This window comes from Delphinapterus leucas, chromosome 6, assembly GCF_059928025.1.
Source record: "Delphinapterus leucas isolate spDelLeu-1000000601 "Yukka" chromosome 6, BTC_Dleu_Yukka2, whole genome shotgun sequence".
NCBI lineage: Eukaryota > Metazoa > Chordata > Mammalia > Artiodactyla > Monodontidae > Delphinapterus > Delphinapterus leucas.
The window spans coordinates 54,211,907-54,230,519 of NC_143134.1; positions in this window are offsets into that span (position 1 = coordinate 54,211,907).

Sequence of the window (18,613 nt, forward strand, 5' to 3'; positions counted from 1 at the left end):
ACTTTAGGAAATGGCTTCTTAAATTCAAATTTTACTTCCACAAGACCTATGTGGAGACATTTTGAAATATTCAATTAAACAGACATTCACCCAGTGCCATGCACTCTGTGAGGTACTAGGAATGTAGAAATGACACGACGTATGAGCAAGAGGCTTTCTCTCTGGCGTTCTTGGCAATGGGTTTTTATTATAACTACAACCCTTTATACGACTAGTTCATACAAAATTAAGGTTATTCTTTTGTAAGACTGATGTGAAATGACCTTTCATGGATGAGTTTTTCTTCTAAAAAGTGACATCAAACAGAAGCAGTAATTCATATAGAGATAATAAAAAACAAAAGAACTACTTTCTTCATGAGACAAACTGATTCAGAAGCAGAATTCAGACTAGTTCTGGCTTAAAATCCACCCAATCCATGCAAGGACTAACAGGATGGAAAGACATCCAGAAATGGGCCCAAGGTGATATTTAACCACACTGATAAATATTATTAAATAAATTCAATTTACCAACATAAGTATAAAGGAACAAAATGGAGTTTAAAGTACATTTGAGAACTTAAGCATCGAAATAAAGGCCAGGGAGCCCAGGGTGCAATCTCAGCTCTCATTTACTAATAGTATGCCTCAAATATTTGTGAGCCTCCATTTCCTCACCCATGAGTTTGACATAGTAATACCTGCCCTTTATTCACAACATAGGTCATTAATATGAAAGCCTTTTGTGAATTATAAATGCCTTACAAATGTGGGGAGGTAAACTGGCTGTCATTAGGGGTGTCTTCTTATAAAACTACATGTATTTATTTGAAACAGTACAAAGTTCCCAGACACATAAGTCGTCTTAGGAACGTACTCATCCTTAGTTCTGCTGAACCAAACTTCAGATGGTGCTGACTGTGTCTGACGAAGAAAAGAAATGTGGCGAATTTTAAAAATAAAATCAAGACATTAACTGTCCAGACCTATTTTGAGGCAAAAAGTAGAAACAATTCCTGATTAGAGAACATGTGCTTAGAAACAGAAAATAGATGCTAGAGAACAAACACTACTTCTCTAATCCAAACGCTTCATGTTACTCTTCAGGTGGAGGGTTCAGGTATTCATTATCCAGCTGGGACCTAGAAGGACATTCATTGAAATATATTCCATGGCTGTATGCTTTTTGAACTGCATTCTAATGCCTATATCCAACTCCCTAGAGAGTCTTTTTTTCCTCATTATTAGGTTTTTTGAACTAATTTTGAATTGAAAGACTGCTTTGTTTTCTCTGAATAACTAGGTAAAGTAAGTATGAATGGATATATCCCACTGCAAAAGCCAATGTATTGATCACACCATCCCTTGAAATTCAGATCCCTTTCAAACCAAACTGTAACATAGCTTTATGTGATATCAGGGCTCAAACTCAAGGTTAAAATTTGAATTGTCTTTTCAATGACTACCTCTGAACACCTAAACAAGCAGTTCATTACCTAAAATCTATGGACTTTGGGGGAGGAAGTGTGCCAAGAATGCTTCAAAATAACCTGTAAAATATTTGTAAATATGAGCATTTTTCTGGGGAGATGATCTGTTTCTGTCATTAGGCCCTCAGGATGATCTAAGACACACAAAAAAGGTAAGAACTACCACCTTAGTTTAAACAAGAGTGATGATTTTAAGCGTGCCAAAACTCCTATAGAGAAGCTTCAAGATGGCAGAAGAGTTAAGACATCAAGATCACCTTCCTCCCCACAAATACACCAGAAATACATCTACATGTGGAACAACACCTACAGAACACCTACTGAATGCTGGCAGAAGACCTCAGACCTCCGAAAAGGCAAGAAACTCCCCATGTACCTGGGTAGGGCAAAAGAAAAAAGAATAAACAGAGACAAAAGAATAGGGACGGGACCTGCACCAGTGGGAGGGAGCTGTGAAGGAGGAAACGTTTCCACACACTAGCAAGCCCCTTCGCGGAAGAGACTGCTGGGGGCAGAGGGGGGAAGCTTCGGAGCCACGGAGGAGAGCACAGCCACAGGGTGCAGAGGGAAAAGCGGAGAGATTCCCGCACAGAGGATCGGTGCCAACCAGCACTCACCAGCCAGAGATGCTCTTCTGCTCATCCGCTGGGGCGGACGGGGGCTGGGAGCTGAGGCTCAGGCTTCGGTTGGATCCCAGGGAGAGGACTGGGGTTGGTGGTGTGAACACAGCCTGAAGGGGGCTAGTTCGCCAGAGCTAGCCAGTATGGAGTCCGGGAAAAAGTCAGGAGCTGCCGAAGAGACAAGAGACTTTTTCTTGCCTCTTTGTTTCCTGGTGTGCGAGGAGAGGGGATTCAGAGTGCAGCTTAAACAAGCTCCAGAGACGGGTGCAAGTCGCGGATGTCAGCACGGACCCCAGAGACGGACATGAGACACTAAGGCTGCTGCTGCCGCCACCAAGAGGCCTGTGTGCAAGCACAGGTCACTATCCACACCTCCCCTCCTGGGAGCCTGTGCGGCCCGCCACTGCCATGGTCCCGTGATCCAGGGACAACTTCCCCAAGAGGGTGCACGGCACACCTCAGTCTGGTGCAAGGTCACGCTGGTCTCTGCCACCGCAGGCTCGCCGAGCATTCCGTACCCCTCCCTCCCCCCGGCCTGAGTGAGCCAGAGCCCCCAAATCAGCTGCTCCTTTACCCCGTCCTGTCTGAGCAGGAACAGACGCCCTCAGTCTACCTACATGCAGAGGCGGGGCCAAATCCAAAGCTGAACCCCAGGAGCTCTGCGAACAAAGAAGAGAAAGGGAAATCTCTCCCAGCAGTCTCAGGAGTAGCGGATTAAATCTCCACAGTGAACTTGATGTACCCTGCATCTGTGGAATACCTGAATAGACAACAATCATCCCAAATTGAGGAGGTGGACTTTGGGAGCAACGATATATATATATATATATATATATATATATATATATATATATATATGTATGTATATATTTCCCTTTATCTCTTTTTGTGAGTGTGTATGCTCCTGTGTGTCATTTTGTCTGTAGAGATTTGTTTTTACTATTTGTCCTTGGGTTCTGTCTGTCCATTTTTGTTTTGTTTTGTTTTGTTTTGTTAGTATAGTTTTTAGCACTTGTTATCATTGGTGGATTTGTTTTCTGGTTTGGTTTCTCTTTCTTTCTTTTTTATTACTTAAAACAATTTTTTAATAACTATTTTTTATTTTAATAACTTTATTTTATTTTATCTTCTTGTTTCTTTCTTTCTTTCTTTTTTTCTTTCTTTCTTTCTTTTCTCCCTTTTATTCTGAGCTTTGTGGATGACAGGCTCTTGGTGCTCCAGCCAGGCGTCAGGGCTTTGCCTCTGAGGTGTGAGAGTGAAGTTCTGGACACTGGTCCACAAGAGACCTCCCAGCTCCACATAATATCAAACGGCAAATATCTCCCAGAGATCTCCATCTCACTGCCAAGACCCAGCTCCACTCAATGACGAGAAAGCAACAGTGCTGGATACCCTATGCCAAACAACTAGCAAGACAGGAACACAACCCCATCCACTAGCAGAGAGGCTGCCTAAAATCATAATGAGACCACAGACAACCCAAAACACACCACCAGATCTGGACCTGCCCACCAGAAAGACAACGTCCAGCCTCATCCACCAGAACACAGGCACTAGTCTCATCCACCAGCAAGCCTACCAACCCACTGAACCAACCTTAGCCACTGGGGACAGACACCAAAAACAATGGGAACTATGAACCTGCAGCCTGCGAAAAGGAGACCCCAAACACAGTAAGTTAAGCAAAATGAGAATACACAGAAACTCACAGCAGCTGAAGGAGCAAGACAAAAACCCACCAGACCTAACAAATGAAGAGGAAACAGGCAGTCTACCTGAAAAAGAATTCAGAATAATCATAGTAAAGATGATCCAAAATCTTGGAAATAGATAGAATGGAGAAAATACAAGAAACATTTAAGGACCTAGAAGAACTAAACAGCAAACAAACAGTGATGAACAACACAATAAATGAAAGTTAAAATTCTCTAGAAGGGATCAATAGAAGAATAACTGAGGCAGAAGAACGGATGAGTGACCTGGAAGATAAAATAGTGGAAATAACTGCTGCAGAGCAGAATAAAGAAAAAAGAATGAAAAGAATTGAGAACAGTCTCAGAGACCTCTGGGACTACATTACACGCACCAACATTCAAATTATAGGGGTCACAGAGAAGAAGAGAAAAAGAAAGGGACTGAGAAAATATTTGAAGAGATTATAGTTGAAAACTTCCCTAATACGGGAAAGGAAATAGTCAATCAAGTCCAGGAAGCACAGAGAGTCCCATACAGGTTAAATCCAATGAGAAACATGCCAAGACACAAATTAATAAACTATCAAAAATTAAATACAAAGAAAAATTTTTAAAAGCAGCAAGGGAGGGCTTCCCTGGTGACGCAGTGGTTGAGAGTCCACCTGCCGATGCAGGGGACACGGGTTCATGCCCTGGTCCGGGAAGATCCCACATGCCGCGGAACGGCTGGGCCCGTGAGCCATGGCTGCTGAGCCTGCGTGTCTGGAGTCTGTGCTCCATAACAGCAGAGGCCACAACAGTGAGAGGCCCATGTACCACACACACACAAAAAAAAGCAGCAAGGGAAAAACAACAAATAACACACAAGGGAATCCCCATAAGGTTAACAGCTGAACTTTCAGCAGAAACTCTGCAAGCCAGAAGGGTGTGGCAGGACATATTTAAAGTGATGAAGGAGAAAAACCTACAACCAAGATTACTCTACCCAGCAAGGATCTCATTCAGATTTGATGGAGAAATTAAACCTTTATAGACAAGCAAAAGCTAAGAGAATTCAGCACCACCAAACCAGCTTTACAACAAATGCTAAAGGAACTTCTCTAGGCAGGAAACACAAGAGAAGGAAAAGACCTACAAAATAAAATCCAAAACAATTAAGAAAATGGTAATAGGACCATACATATTGATAATTACCATAAATGTAAATGGATTAAATGCTCCAACCAAAAGACATAGACTGGCTGAATGGATACTAAACAAGGCCCATATATATGCTGTCTACAAGAAACCCACTTCAGACCTAGGGACACATACAGACTGAAAGTGAGGGGATGGAAAAAGATATTCCATGCAAATGGAAATCCAAAGAAAGCTGGAGTAGCAATTCTAATATCAGACAAAATAGACTCTAAAATAAAGACTATACAAGAGACAAAGAAGGATACTATATAATGATCAAGGGATCAATCCAAGAAGATATAACATTTGTAAATATTAAAGCACCCAACATAGGAGCACCTCAATACATAAGGCAAATATTAACAGCCATAAAAGGGGAAATAGACAGTAACACAACCATATTAGGGGACTTTAACACCCCACTTTCACCAATGGAAAGATCATCCAAAATGAAAGTAAATAAGGAAACACAAGTTTTAAATGATACATTAAACAAGATGGACTTCATTGATATTTATAGGACATTCCATCCAAAAACAACAGAATACACATTCTTCTCAAGTGCTCATGGAATATTCTCCAGGATAGATCATATCTTGGGTCACAAATCAAGCCTTGGTAAAATTAAGAAAATTGAAATGGTATCAAGTATCTTTTCCAACCACAACACTATGAAACTAGATATCAATTACAGGAAAAAATCTGTAAAAAATACAAACACATGGAGGCTAACAATACACTACTAAATAACCAAGAGATCACAGAAGAAATCAAAGAGGAAATAAAAAAATACCTAGAAACAAATGACAATGAAAACACAATGAAACAAAACCTAAGGGATGCAGCAAAAGAAGCTCTAAGAGGGAAGTTAATAGCAATACAATCCTACCTTAACAAACAAGAAACATCTCAAATAAACAACCTAACCTTACACCTAAAGCAATTAGAGAAAGAAGAACAAAAAAACCCCAAAGTTAGCAGAAGGAAAGAAATCATAAAGATCAGGTCAGAAATAAATGGAAAAGAAATGAAGGAAATGATAGCAAAGATCAATAAAACTAAAAGCTCGTTCTTTGAGAAGATAAAAGAAATTCATAAACCATTAGCCAGACTCATCAAGAAAAAAGGGAGAAGACTCAAATAATAGAATTAGAAATGAAAAAAGAGAAGTAACAACTGACACTGGAGAAATACAAAGGATAATAAGAGATTACTACAAGCAACTATATGCCATTAAAATGAACAACCTTGAAGAAATGGACAAATACTAAGAAACGCACAACCTTCTGAGACTGAACCAAGAAGAAACAGAAAATATGAACAGACCAATCACAAGCACTGAAATTGAAACTGTGATTAAAAATCTTCCAACAAACAAAAGCCCAGGACCAGATGGCTTCACAGGCTAATTCTATCAAACATCTAGAGAAGAGCTAACATCTATCCTTCTCAAACTCTTCTAAAATATAACAGAGGGAGGAACACTCCCAAACTCATTCTACAAGACCACCATCACCCTGATACCAAAACCAGAAAAAGATGTCACAAAGAAAGAAAACTACAGGCCAATATCACTGATGAACATAGATGCAAAAATCCTCAACAAAATACTAGCAAACAGAATCCAACAGCACATTAAAAGGATCATACACCATGATCAAGTGGGGTGTATCTCAGGAATGCAAGGATTCTTCAATATACGCACATCAATCAACGTGATACACCATATTAACAAATTGAAGGAGAAAAACCATATGATCATCTCAATAGATGCAGATAAAGCTTTCGCAAAATTCAACACCATTTTGTTAAAAACCCTCCAGAAAGTAGGCATAGAGGGAACTTTCCTCAACATAATAAAGGCCATATATGACAAACCCACAGCAAACATCGGCCTCAATGGTGAGAAACTGAAACCGTTTCTACTAAGATCAGGAACAAGACAAGGTTGCCCACACTTACCACTATCATTCAATATAGTTTTGGAAGTTTTAGCCACAGCAATCGGAGAAAATAAATAAATAAAAGGAATCCAAATCGGAAAAGAAGTAAAGCTGTCACTGTTTGCAGATGACATGATACTGTACATAGAAAATCCTAAAGATGCTACCAGAAAACTACTAGAGCTAATCAGTGAATTTGGTAGTGTAGCAGCATACAAAATTAATGCACAGAAATCTCTTGCATTCCTATACATTAATGATGAAAAATCTGAAAATGAAATTAAGAAAACACTCCCATTTACCACTGCAACAAAAAGAATAAAATACCTAGGAATAAACCTACCTAAGGAGAGAAAAGACCTGTGTGCAGAAAACTATAAGGCACTGATGAAAATAATTAAAGATGATACAAATAGATGGAGAGATATACCATGTTCTCAGATTGGAATAATCAACATTGTGAAAATGACTTTACTACCCAAAGTAATGTACAGATTCAATGCAATCCCTATCAAACTACCACTGGCACTTTTCACAGAGCTAAAAGAAAAAATTTCACAATTTGTATGGAAACACAAAAAACCCTGAATAGCCAAAGCAATCTTGAGAAAGAAAAACGGAGCTGGAGGAATCAAGCTCCCTGACTTCAGAGTATACTACAAAGCTACAGTAATCAAGACAGTATCGTACTGGCACTAAAACAGAAATGTAGATCAGTGGAACAGGATAGAAAGGCCACAGATAAACCTACACACATATGGTCACCTTATCTTTGATAAAGGAGGAAAGAATATACAGTGGAGGAAAGACAGCCTCTTCAATAAGTGGTGCTTGGAAAACTGGACAGTTACATGTAAAAGAATGAAAGAAGAACACTCCCTAACACCATACACAAAAATAAACTCAAAATGGATTAAAAACCTAAATGTAAGGCCAGACACTATAAAACTCTTAGAGGAAAACATAGGCAGAACACTCTATGACATAAATCATAGCAGATCCTTTTTGACCCACCTCATAGAGAAATGGAAATAAAAACAAAAATAAAGAAATGAGACCTAATGAAACTTAAAAGCTTTTGCAAAGCAAAGGAAACCATAAATAAGGCAAAAAGACAACCCTCAGAATGGGAGAAAATACTTGCAAATGAAGCAACTGACAAAGGATTAATCTCCAAAATTTACAAACAGCTCATGTAGATCAATATCAAAAAAACAAACAACCAAAAATGGACAGAAGACCTAAATAGACATTTCTCCAAAGAAGATATACAGATTGCCAACAAACACATGAAAGAATGCTCAGCATCATTAATCATTAGAGAAATGCAAATCAAAACTACAATGAGATACCATCTCACACCAGTCAGAATGGCCATCATCAAAAAATCTAGAAACAATAAATGCTGGAGAGGGTGTGGAGAAAAGGGAACCCTCTTGCACTGTTGGTGTGAATGTAATTTGACATAGCCACTATGGAGAACAGGATGGAGGTTCCTTAAAAAACTAAAATTAGAACTACCATATGACCCAGCAATCCCACTACTGGGCATATACCCTGAGAAAACCATAATTCAAAAAGACTCATGTACCAAAATGTTCATTGCAGCTCTATTTACAATAGCCAGGATGTGGAAGCAACCTAAGTGGTCATCGACAGATGAATGAATAAAGAAGATGTGGGACATATATACAATGGAATATTACTCAGCCATAAAAAGAAACGAAATGGGGTTATTTGTAGTGAGGTGGATGTACCTAGATTCTGTCATACAGAGTGAAGTAAGTCAGAAAGAGAAAAACAAATACCATATGCTAACACATATATATGGAATCTAAAAAAAAAAAAATGGTCATGGGGAACCTCGAGGCAAGATGGGAATAAAGACACAGACCTATTAGAGAATGGACTTGAGGACACAGGGATGGGGAATGGTAAGCTGGGACAAAGTGAGAGAGTGGCATGGACATATATACACTACCAAATGTAAAATAGATAGCTAGTGCGAAGCAGCCACATAGCACAGGTAGATCAGCTCGGTGCTTGTGACCACCTAGAGGGGTGGGATAGGGAGAGTGGGAGGGAGGCAGACGCAAGTGGGAAGAGATATGGGGACATGTATATGTATAACTGATTCACTTTTTTATAAAGCAGAAACTAACGCACCATTGTAAAGCAATTATACACCAATAAAGATGTTAAAAAAAGAAACCTCCTATAAAAACTGCATTTTATATGCCTTTTATCCTGTAAAGTACAACTTGGCAAACAATCTGCATAAGCTGCTGCTCTTCCCTTATGTAAATATTTTTTAAAACTTTGGGTTAACTCTTTAATTTCAAGTGATGCTAAAAAATTGTGCACTAAACTGAATCAGTCAGCAGTTCTTCAGCCAGTATATACAATCTGGGCTCTAACTCAAGACATTGCTTTTCTCAGCCCTTGTTGGCTGAAAGAAGTGAGTGTGAAGGTCCTTTTAAACCTAATTTTAAGATTAAAAGATTTTTGAAATGATTTCTATGATTGATGCTTACTGGCATTTTATTGAAATTTTTAAAATATAAGCCACTTACTCCCCTAGCAAAGAAACCATGACTGTAATGAAATATTCCAATTAATAAATCTGTCACCATTGCTTCAGATTAACACTGTTAAAGCATCTTTGAACTAAAGTTAAAATAAAATTCTCTGGAACTGCAGCAGATGAAGTCGTTTTGGATTAAGAAAAATATTTCTCTGCCTTTCAAAGGCATTTCCTTCTTTGCCTGTACATGAAGTTTCATAGAACCTGAAAATCATTATGATAACTCAAACCTATGAGTTTTTAGAGGAAAATATTTTAAAATTAAATATAAGGAAAAGTAGCTCTACAATTTAATGTTTCTCTTTAGAATGACAGACTGCTATAGCCACGGTAGCAATGACTAATATTGATATAGGATTTTCCTGTGGGAAAATCTTTTTCCAAAATTTTATGTCTACTTTACATTGACCATAAGAATGTGATATTAATGTTATCTTATATTACAGAAAGGAAGAAATAGATTCCCCTTCTGTTGTGATCATACATCCTCAGAAAACTTTCTCATTTGAATGTTCTTATTTGAATGTGGAAGGGGGAGGAGGAGGAGAGGGAGGGGGAGGAGGAGGAGGAGGGGGAGGAGGAGGAGGGGGAGGAGGAGGAGGATGGGGGAGGAGGAGGAGGAGGTGGGGCAGAAGTAAGAGGAGGGGTAGGGGAGGAGGAGGATGGGGAGGAAGAGGAGGGGGAGGAGGAGGAAGGGCAGGAGGAAGAGGAGGCGGTGGAGGACAAAGAGGGTTAGGAGGAGGAGGGGGAGGTGGAGAAGGGGGAGGATGGGGGGAGGAGGAGGGGGAGGAGGAGGAAAAGGGTGAGGAGGAGGAGGGGGAAGAAGGAGGAGGAGGAGGGGGATGGGGAGGAAGAGGAGGAGGGGTAGGGGAGGAGGAGGAGGAGGAGGACGAGGGGAGGAGGGGGAGATGGAGTAGGAGGCAGGGAAGGTGGAGGAGGGGGAGGTGGAGGAGGAGGAAGAGGGGGAGGAGGAGAAGACAGAAGATGAGGATGAGGGAGAGGAGGATGGGGAGGAGGAGGAGGAGAAGAAGGAGGAGGAGGGGGAGGAGGAAGAGAGAGAGGAGGAGGAGCAGGAGGAGAAGAGGAGGAGGATGAGGGGTAGGAGGAGGGGAAGGAGGAGGGGGAAGAGGAGGGGGAGGAGGGGGAGGGGCAGGAGGAAGAGGTGGTGGGGGAGGGGGAAGAGGGGGAGAAGGAGGAGGGGGAGGAGGAGGAGGGGGAGGAGGAGGAGGGGAGGAGGAGTGGGAGGGGGAGAAAGAGGAGGAAGAAGAGGAGGCAGAGGAGAAGAAGGAGGAGGAGGATGGGGAGGAGGAGGATGAGAAGAAAGAGGAGGAAGACAGGAGGAGGAGGAGCAGGAGGAGGACGAGGGGGAGGAGGAGGAAGAGGGGGAGGAGGAGGGGAAAGAAAGAGGTGGAGGAAGAGGAGGAGGCGGATGAGAAGAAAGAGGAGGACGAGGGGGAGAAGTAGTGTGAGGAGGAAGGGGAGGAGGAGAGGGAGGAGGGGTACGTGGAGGAAGAGGGGAGGAGGAGGGTGAAGAAGGAGGAGGACGAGGGGGAGGAGGAGGGGGAGGAGGAGGAAGAGGAGGGGAAGGAGGAGGAGGAGAAGAAGGAAGAGGACGAGGGGGAGGAGGAGGGGGAGGGGGAGGAGGAGGAGAGGGAGGAGGAGGAGAAGGGGTGGAGGAGGAGGAGAAAGAGGAGGGGAAGGAGGAGGATGAGGAGAAGAAGGAGGAGGAGGGGGAGGAGGAGGAGCAGAAGAAAGAAGAGGAGCAGGGGGAGGAGGAGATGGGAGAGGAGGAGGAGGAGGGGGAGGATGAGTGGGAGGAGGAAGGGGAGAAGAAGAAGGAGGAGGAGGAGGAGGGGTAGGAGGAGGAGGAGGACGAGGGGGAGGAGGGGGAATAGGGTAAGGGGAAGAAGGAGGAGGAGGAAGGGGAGGAGAGGTGAAGGAAGAGGAGGATGAGAGGGAGAAGGATGGAGGAGGGGAAGGAGGAGGGGGAGGAGGAGGAGGAGAAGAAGAAGGAGGAGGAAGGGGGAGGAGGAGAAGGAGGAGGAGGAGGGGGAGGTGGAGGAGAAGGCCAGGGAGGTGGAGGAGGGGGAGGGGGAGGAGGAGGATGTGGAGTGGGAGGGGGAGGAGGTGGGGGAGGTGGAGGAGGAGGCTGGGGAGATGGAGGATGGGGAGGAGGATGGGGAGGAGGATTGGGAGGAGGAGGAGGGGCAGGAGGAAGAGGAGATGGGGAAGGAGGAGGAGGAGGGGGTGAGGAGGAGGAGGTGGAGGCATAGAAGGAGGAAGAGGAGGGGTAGGAGGATGAGGGGTAGGAGGATGAGGGGGAGGAGGAGAGGAGGAGGAGAAGAAGAAAGAGGAGGATGAGGGGGAGGAGGAGGAAGGGGAGGAGGACAAGAAGAAGGAGGAGGAGGAGGGGGTAGGAGGAGGGGCAGGTGGAGTAGGGGAGGTGGAGGAAGAGGGGGAGGTGGAGGAAGAGGGGGAGGAGGAGGAGGTGGAAGAAGGAGGAGGGGGAGGAGGAGGAGGGGGAGGAGGAGGAGGAGAAGAAAGAGGAGGACAAGGGGGAGGACGAGGGGGAGGAAGAGGTTGAGGAGGAGGAAGAGGACGAGGGGGAGGAGGAGGAGGGAGAAGTGGAGGAGGAGAAGAAGAAGGAGGAGGAGGGTGGGAGGAGGAGGAGGGGCAGGAGGAATAGGAGGAGGGGGAGGAGGGGAGGAGGAGGGGAAGAAAAGGAGGAGGAGTAGGAGGAGATGAAGGAGGAGGAGAAGGTCTTGGAGGAGGAGGGGTAGGTCGAGGTGGAGGAGGAGTGTGGGGACGAGGAAGAGGAGGGGGGATGAGGAGGAAGACAGGGAGCAGGAGGAGGGGTAGGGAGGAGGAGGAGGAGCAGGAGGAGGAGATGGGGGAGGAAGAGGAGGCAGAGGAAGAGGGGGAGGAGAAGGAGGAAATGAAGAAGGAGGAGGGGAGGAGGGGGAGGAGGGGGAGGAGGGGGAGGAGGAGGAGGGGAGGAGGAGGGGAGGAGGAGGAGGAGGGGAGGAGGAGGAGGGGGAGGAGGAGTGGGGGGACTAGGAGGAGGAGGAGGGTGTGAGGAGGAAGAGGGGGAGGAGGAGGAGGGGGGAGGAGGAGGGGGAGGAGGAGGGGGGAGGAGGAGGAGGGGCAAGAAGGAGGGGGAGGGGGAGGAGGAGGAGAAGAAGGAGGAGGAGGAGGATGGCGAGGAGGAGGAGAAGAAGGAGGAGGAGGAGGTGGAGGAGGAGGAGGAGGGGGCAGAGGAGAAGAACAAGGAGGAGGTGGAGTGGGAGGAGGAGGAGGGGGAGGAGGAGGTGAAGGAGGAGGAGGGGGAGGAGGGGGAGGAGGAGGGGGAGGAGGGGGAGGAGGAGGAGGGGAAGAGGAGGAGGACGAGGAGGAGGAGAAGAGGAAGAAGAAGTGGGCAGGGGAGGGAGGGGGTGGGGGGGAAGGAGAAGAAGAAGAAGAGAAGGAAAAAGGAGGAGCAGGGAGAAGGAAGGAGAACAGGAGGAGGAGGGGTGAAGATGAAGCAAAGGAAGAAGAGGAGGAAGGGGGAGGGAAAAGAAAGAAGGGGAAGAGAGAGAGAGGATTACATAGGAAGGAAGGAAGGAAAGAAGTGAGAATGAAGAGAAAATCCTTCCTGAGTGCCAATGCTGCTTTAGATTCCCTCCTATCTCTCTCTTAACCTTCAACCCAAACTTTTTTATAAGTGTAATTAGTATGCATGGTTTCTTGGTTCTCCCATCTTCTCACCCTTCAATTCAGTCCATCATGGCTTCCATCCTCACCACACAATCAGAACTATTCTTACTAATGTAACCACCCTTCTCTATTTAATAAATTCTTGGGAACTTTTCAGTCTGCAACATCTCACAGAACCCTTCCTAACATTTCCAACATTTGACTTATGTATTACCATTATTATTAACTTCTGATTGCTACCTTTGCATCTTGTTTGAGATTCCCCCGTTACTCTTTTCCTTTAAATGTTTACATAAATCAGGAATATACCCTTAGAACTTTTCTCTTCTCATTGATCTCTTCTCTTCTCTATAAACTTTATTGAGTAATCTTATCTATTCTGATGTTTTCAACCACTATCTTTTTTTTTTTTTTGGATACAGTTTATTTCAGAATTTAAAGCAAACACATCCAGAAATTGCAGTCAGAATATTCAAATAGAAGCATGTGAGAAATTGTAAATATGACTACATGGGTATCTCTTACATGAGATCAATAGAAAACTAAGTATATATTTTTTATTATCACAAAGTACACATAGATTGGTTATTACATCAATAATTTTACTCAAGCAGGAAAGAAAACTCAGAAATTAGGACAAAATTAATTGTAAATGCTCTGTAAAAAACATGTATTTATCAGACTTATATGGATAGCTAGATATTTGGTTCCCATTTCTTATGCTAATGGTAAAATAAATAAGAATCCTTATTTAGTGAAAGGTAACCATAAAGTAGGTGTATTTCAAAAAAGGGACTAGAAAGATTTCAAATTCAGCATGAAGTTTCTGGGATTCTTTCATGCAGATGGTACATGTATGTTATGCATAATATAGAGAAGGTATATATTTTTGATACTGTGTATTTGGGAAAAATCAATGTGCTACAAAATACAACAAAATATTCCTGCATGTATATAATTCTGTGAAAGGTGAACAGATAGTTGGTTTTTCAAACTTGCCTTTATTAGATGTTGTTAAGGTTTTCTAAGAGGGCTGAATTAATATTTTCTCTAAAGCCAATTTCACTTGAGAAGGGAAGGCTCATAAAGTTAAGATGTGTTATTGGAATTACAGATGTTAGTATTTTAGGTTATGTGGATGTGGATATTACAAAGGGCTTATTACTTTGACCCCTGGGTAGTTGCGTGTGTGTGTGTGTGTGTGTGTGTGTGTGTGTGAGTGAGTGCATGCACACGTGAATGTGTGGGTGAAGAAAAATGATGTCTCCTTCTGGGACCATACGTCCAAACAGTTTTAATAATAGCATATGTAAGAGAATTTTGCACACTTAAGACTTATTAAAAAATCTGCCTTTGATCCCCAACTGGGTCATGCTGTATGTAGACACTTGATATTTTGCAGAATAGTTTTCAAATTTTAAATCAATTTCTAAAACAAAAATGTCCATATATCCAACTGTCCCTTGACTGTTCTTACGTGACAAACTTAAAATGTCTACAATAGAGCACTTGGTTCTCCCTCAAATCTGCCCCTCCCCTAATCTTCCTTGTCTCAGCAAATGACACCAAAATTCATGGAGTTGTTTCTATGCATTCCTTAATTAAAATTTTGTGTATGTGTCTGAAGAGGAGTGGTCTGTTGTATAATCACTGGAAGTTTGCCATGTGTGTTCCCAATTTACACTATAAAGTTCCTCTTAAGGGGGATCTTTCTATGAAGACAGAATGCCAACTGGAAAGTTTTTCATGAGTGGTACTAAATTATAAAGACCTGGCATAATCACATGTACATTAATATTTATCGAGTGCCTATTAAGTGCTCAGCACTCTTTTAAGCACTGAGAATACGTCTCTGAATTGATGTACCTCAGCTCTGCAGAGACAAAACCAAATGGATGAATCATATAATTTGATGAGGGTCAACTCCACTACTGCAGTTTCCTACTGAGGATACACAAAACAATTGCCAAATTCCTTTCTATCACTAAGAATGTCTTATTTTTGGTAGAACCAATTTTAAAAATTAAAAATAAAATGAGTCCAAAATAATTCAATCGATCTTTAAGTCAATATGAGCTAGCGTAGCTTATACAACATACATGAATATACATGCATGAGGAATTCAGAGGAAATAAAAGAATTGAGTCAATTGAGTCATTAGTTAAACAAACACATATTGAGAACTGGTTAACCAGTTGCATACATTTGGTATGCTCACCTACCAGAATAGTCATGACTGCTCCTTGCTTCTTTCACTCAACACATGTTTACTGACTGTTTACTCTATGGTGGGCACCAAGCTAGGAGCTGGGCATAAAGGTTGCATCAGACACATCCTTGTCCTCCTGGATTTCATGCAGGATCCACTGGGTCTCATGAAAGGACAATTTTCTAAGTCATTTATATTTTCTGGAAGTTGATATTTCTTGTTGCTTTATAGGAGGACCACCTCATACGTGTGGTCACAATTATACGTCACCATCTGCAAAATACAGGGTAGCCACCCTGGAATCAGGTCCCATTTCAGCAAAGTTTTAAAAAAGCTTGGCCTTGTGAATTAGCTGCCTCTTTTGTAAGACCTCTGGGCCTGATCTTGTGTCCTGACCTGTGAGGTGAGGTAGCTTTTCTATTCTTCTCTGCTACCCACTGGGAGTTTTAGAATTTGGATTTCCTGTTGTTCTCAATTCTCACTGCTTGAGCCTTCAAGCCCTGGAATGGGGGGCGGGATGAGCTTTCAACTGGGGGGACCGGAAAACGGAGTCTTGAGCTGAGCAGTGACCCCAGCTATGTAGCTCTTACCTTAATAGATTTCAGTTTTCTCCTCTGCACAACAAAGAATTTAAGGAATTTTAGGGATCCCTAACAACAGCAAGTAGAAGTATGAACCTCTGAGTCTCAGATGGTCTGTAGAGCCAGGGTGGGGGGATGAGGGGTGGGGAGGTGAGGAGACAGCTTGTTTGTTCCCATGCTTCCCTTGTAGGTGTGAGTACGTGTCACGTGCCTACGATGGGGAGAGTGTTGATATTTTCACTAAAACCCTTCCCCTCCTTATGTCAACCACTCTCTTTTGATGACTCCCAAATCTTTCTCTTCATCCCTAACCTTCCTCCTGAATTCCTACACAACTGCCAGCTATAAATTAGACACTTTCATCTGTTCCACAATCAAGCTCAATATGTCCAAAGCCAAACTCAGTTATTTTCCTCATCAGACTTTCTACTCTTGCCACATTCCCAATCTTTATGAAGCACACCAACTATCGAACCATTTGTCCCAGTAGGAAAGGATCCTGGACCCCTCCTCTCCCTCATCCCACATTTAATCAGTCATTCAGTCCTGTTGAGTCTATTGTCGTAAGTATATAACTTATCTTTCCCCTCCCCACTATCTTTGACCATGGCAACATCTACCTACCTACTCTCACCAATTGCCTATCTATGTTTCACAATATTAAAAGAATGATCATTCAAAAAAATATATTCATGACAATGGACACATTTAAAATCCCTCAGTGTCACCCCCACTAATTTTAGAACAAAATCTTGTCTTTAACATTATAAAGTCTTGCCTACCTTTCCAAATCCATCTCCCACTCTTTCCTAACACACCTTGCGAACTAAGCATACTTTATTTCCCTGATTATATTATATTTGACCTCATCTCTGTGTCTTTGCACATACTGATCCGTCTGCCTAGAACTTTCTTCTCCAAATAATAGAATTAAGAAAACCATCATTTTATAATCCCTAATGAAATAATTGATTCAGGCAATGGTCATCAATGGATATTAAAACCATTAAGCATAAGATTGATGGGGTATAACACACTTTCACCATCTCAGTTTACTAATATACTAAAAGTGAGACAACCAGACATTATTTGATCCCAGATGTGATGTGATATGAGGTCCTCAGCACTGTCTATGAAGAATTCTTGATTCCCCCCACAAGAAACACTAAATCTAAAAAAAAACTTTACTCCTAACTTCCAGCCTATAGAAATAGACTAATAAATTTTAAATGACATCATGAAAATTATTTAACTAAATTTAGAGAGTAGATAGCTTGGGTTCCCCCCAAAGAAGACCTTGAGACTAGGTTTATGGTTTATTTGTGGAATGTCACTGGCAGAGAAATGAGGAAGCAAAACAAGCAAGGGAAGAGAAGGAAGCCACTAATAGGAGTATAACTGAGCAGGTTACTGCTGCAGGTAACTGGGGTTCAATCCCACTAAGGAACTCTGAAAGACCTATCTCAGAGTTACCCCAAGTTTAGGAAGCTAGATCCTTTATCCACTCTCTTCAGTTCTTTGGTTGAAGGCCGCTTGGGGTGGTGGAGTGGGAGTGAAATGGAACAGGACCCTATGGTCCTTGCCCACCTTGTCCTCAGCCTGCCTTTTGTCTGTAGAAAAACTTTAGCCAAAGAATAAATTTAATCAGAGAAGTGAGAAAATGCAGAAACAAAGGAAAACAGTCAAACAAAACCAAATAATAAGAGTTTAGTCATTAAGTAAAGTCAAGGACTTTTAGTTCCTCCTCAAGGGCTATAGATAATATTCTGAGCCATATCCTGTGAGCTGTCTTATAGATACGGAAACCCCCAATAGGTGGAAGAAGTTAACTACATCATGACAAGACTGTAATCATGACATAAGCTGCCACAATTCTGAGAACTGGCCTCAAAGAAATGGAAACAAACCGCCCCTGGAACTAAAGACTAACCGTACTTAAAACAATCAAGATGACGCTGGTCAGACCACTGCATGACCAATTTCAAGATGACTATCAGAGCTGACTGTGCTGTTTCTGCATGTAGCCCCCTCCCTCCATCTATAAAAGCTCTTGCCCACTGATTGTCAGTGGGGAAGTTGGCCTTTAGACAGGAGTCCACCCTCGCCAACCTCCCTGCCAGCCTCCTAAATAAAGCAGCCTTTCCTTTCCACCAACTTGCCTCTTTATCGGCTTTTGAGTAGCGAGCAGCCAGGCCCCCACTTTGGGTAACAGGAGGAGGGTGCATGGCTGATGGTGGGAAGAGGCAAGGAAGCCCAAAGGCAGTGTCACAGTTAGCTGCTTTCTTTTGGAGGCTATTGGGTCAGGGTGCATGAGAACAATGAGTGCCAAAGGAATATGAGCAGGGCACTAACAGCATCTGCTACAGTAAAATAATCTATAGGATGACTGACCAACATAACCATGAAGAGGGGAGTGAGGAAAAGCCACTATTCCACACTAAAGGAGACTTTAAAAAGACTTCAGTGAAATAACCAAGTCAGCAAGTGGTTTGTTTGAACAAACCAAAGGCATTTTAAGTCAATCAGGAGAATTTTCAGATGTTTTGCAAGACATATTCAGGAAATGTAAGTCCCATTTTGTGATACAAACAATAAAGACTCAGTGCTTAAGGTGAATGTAGTACTATTGCAGAATTTTC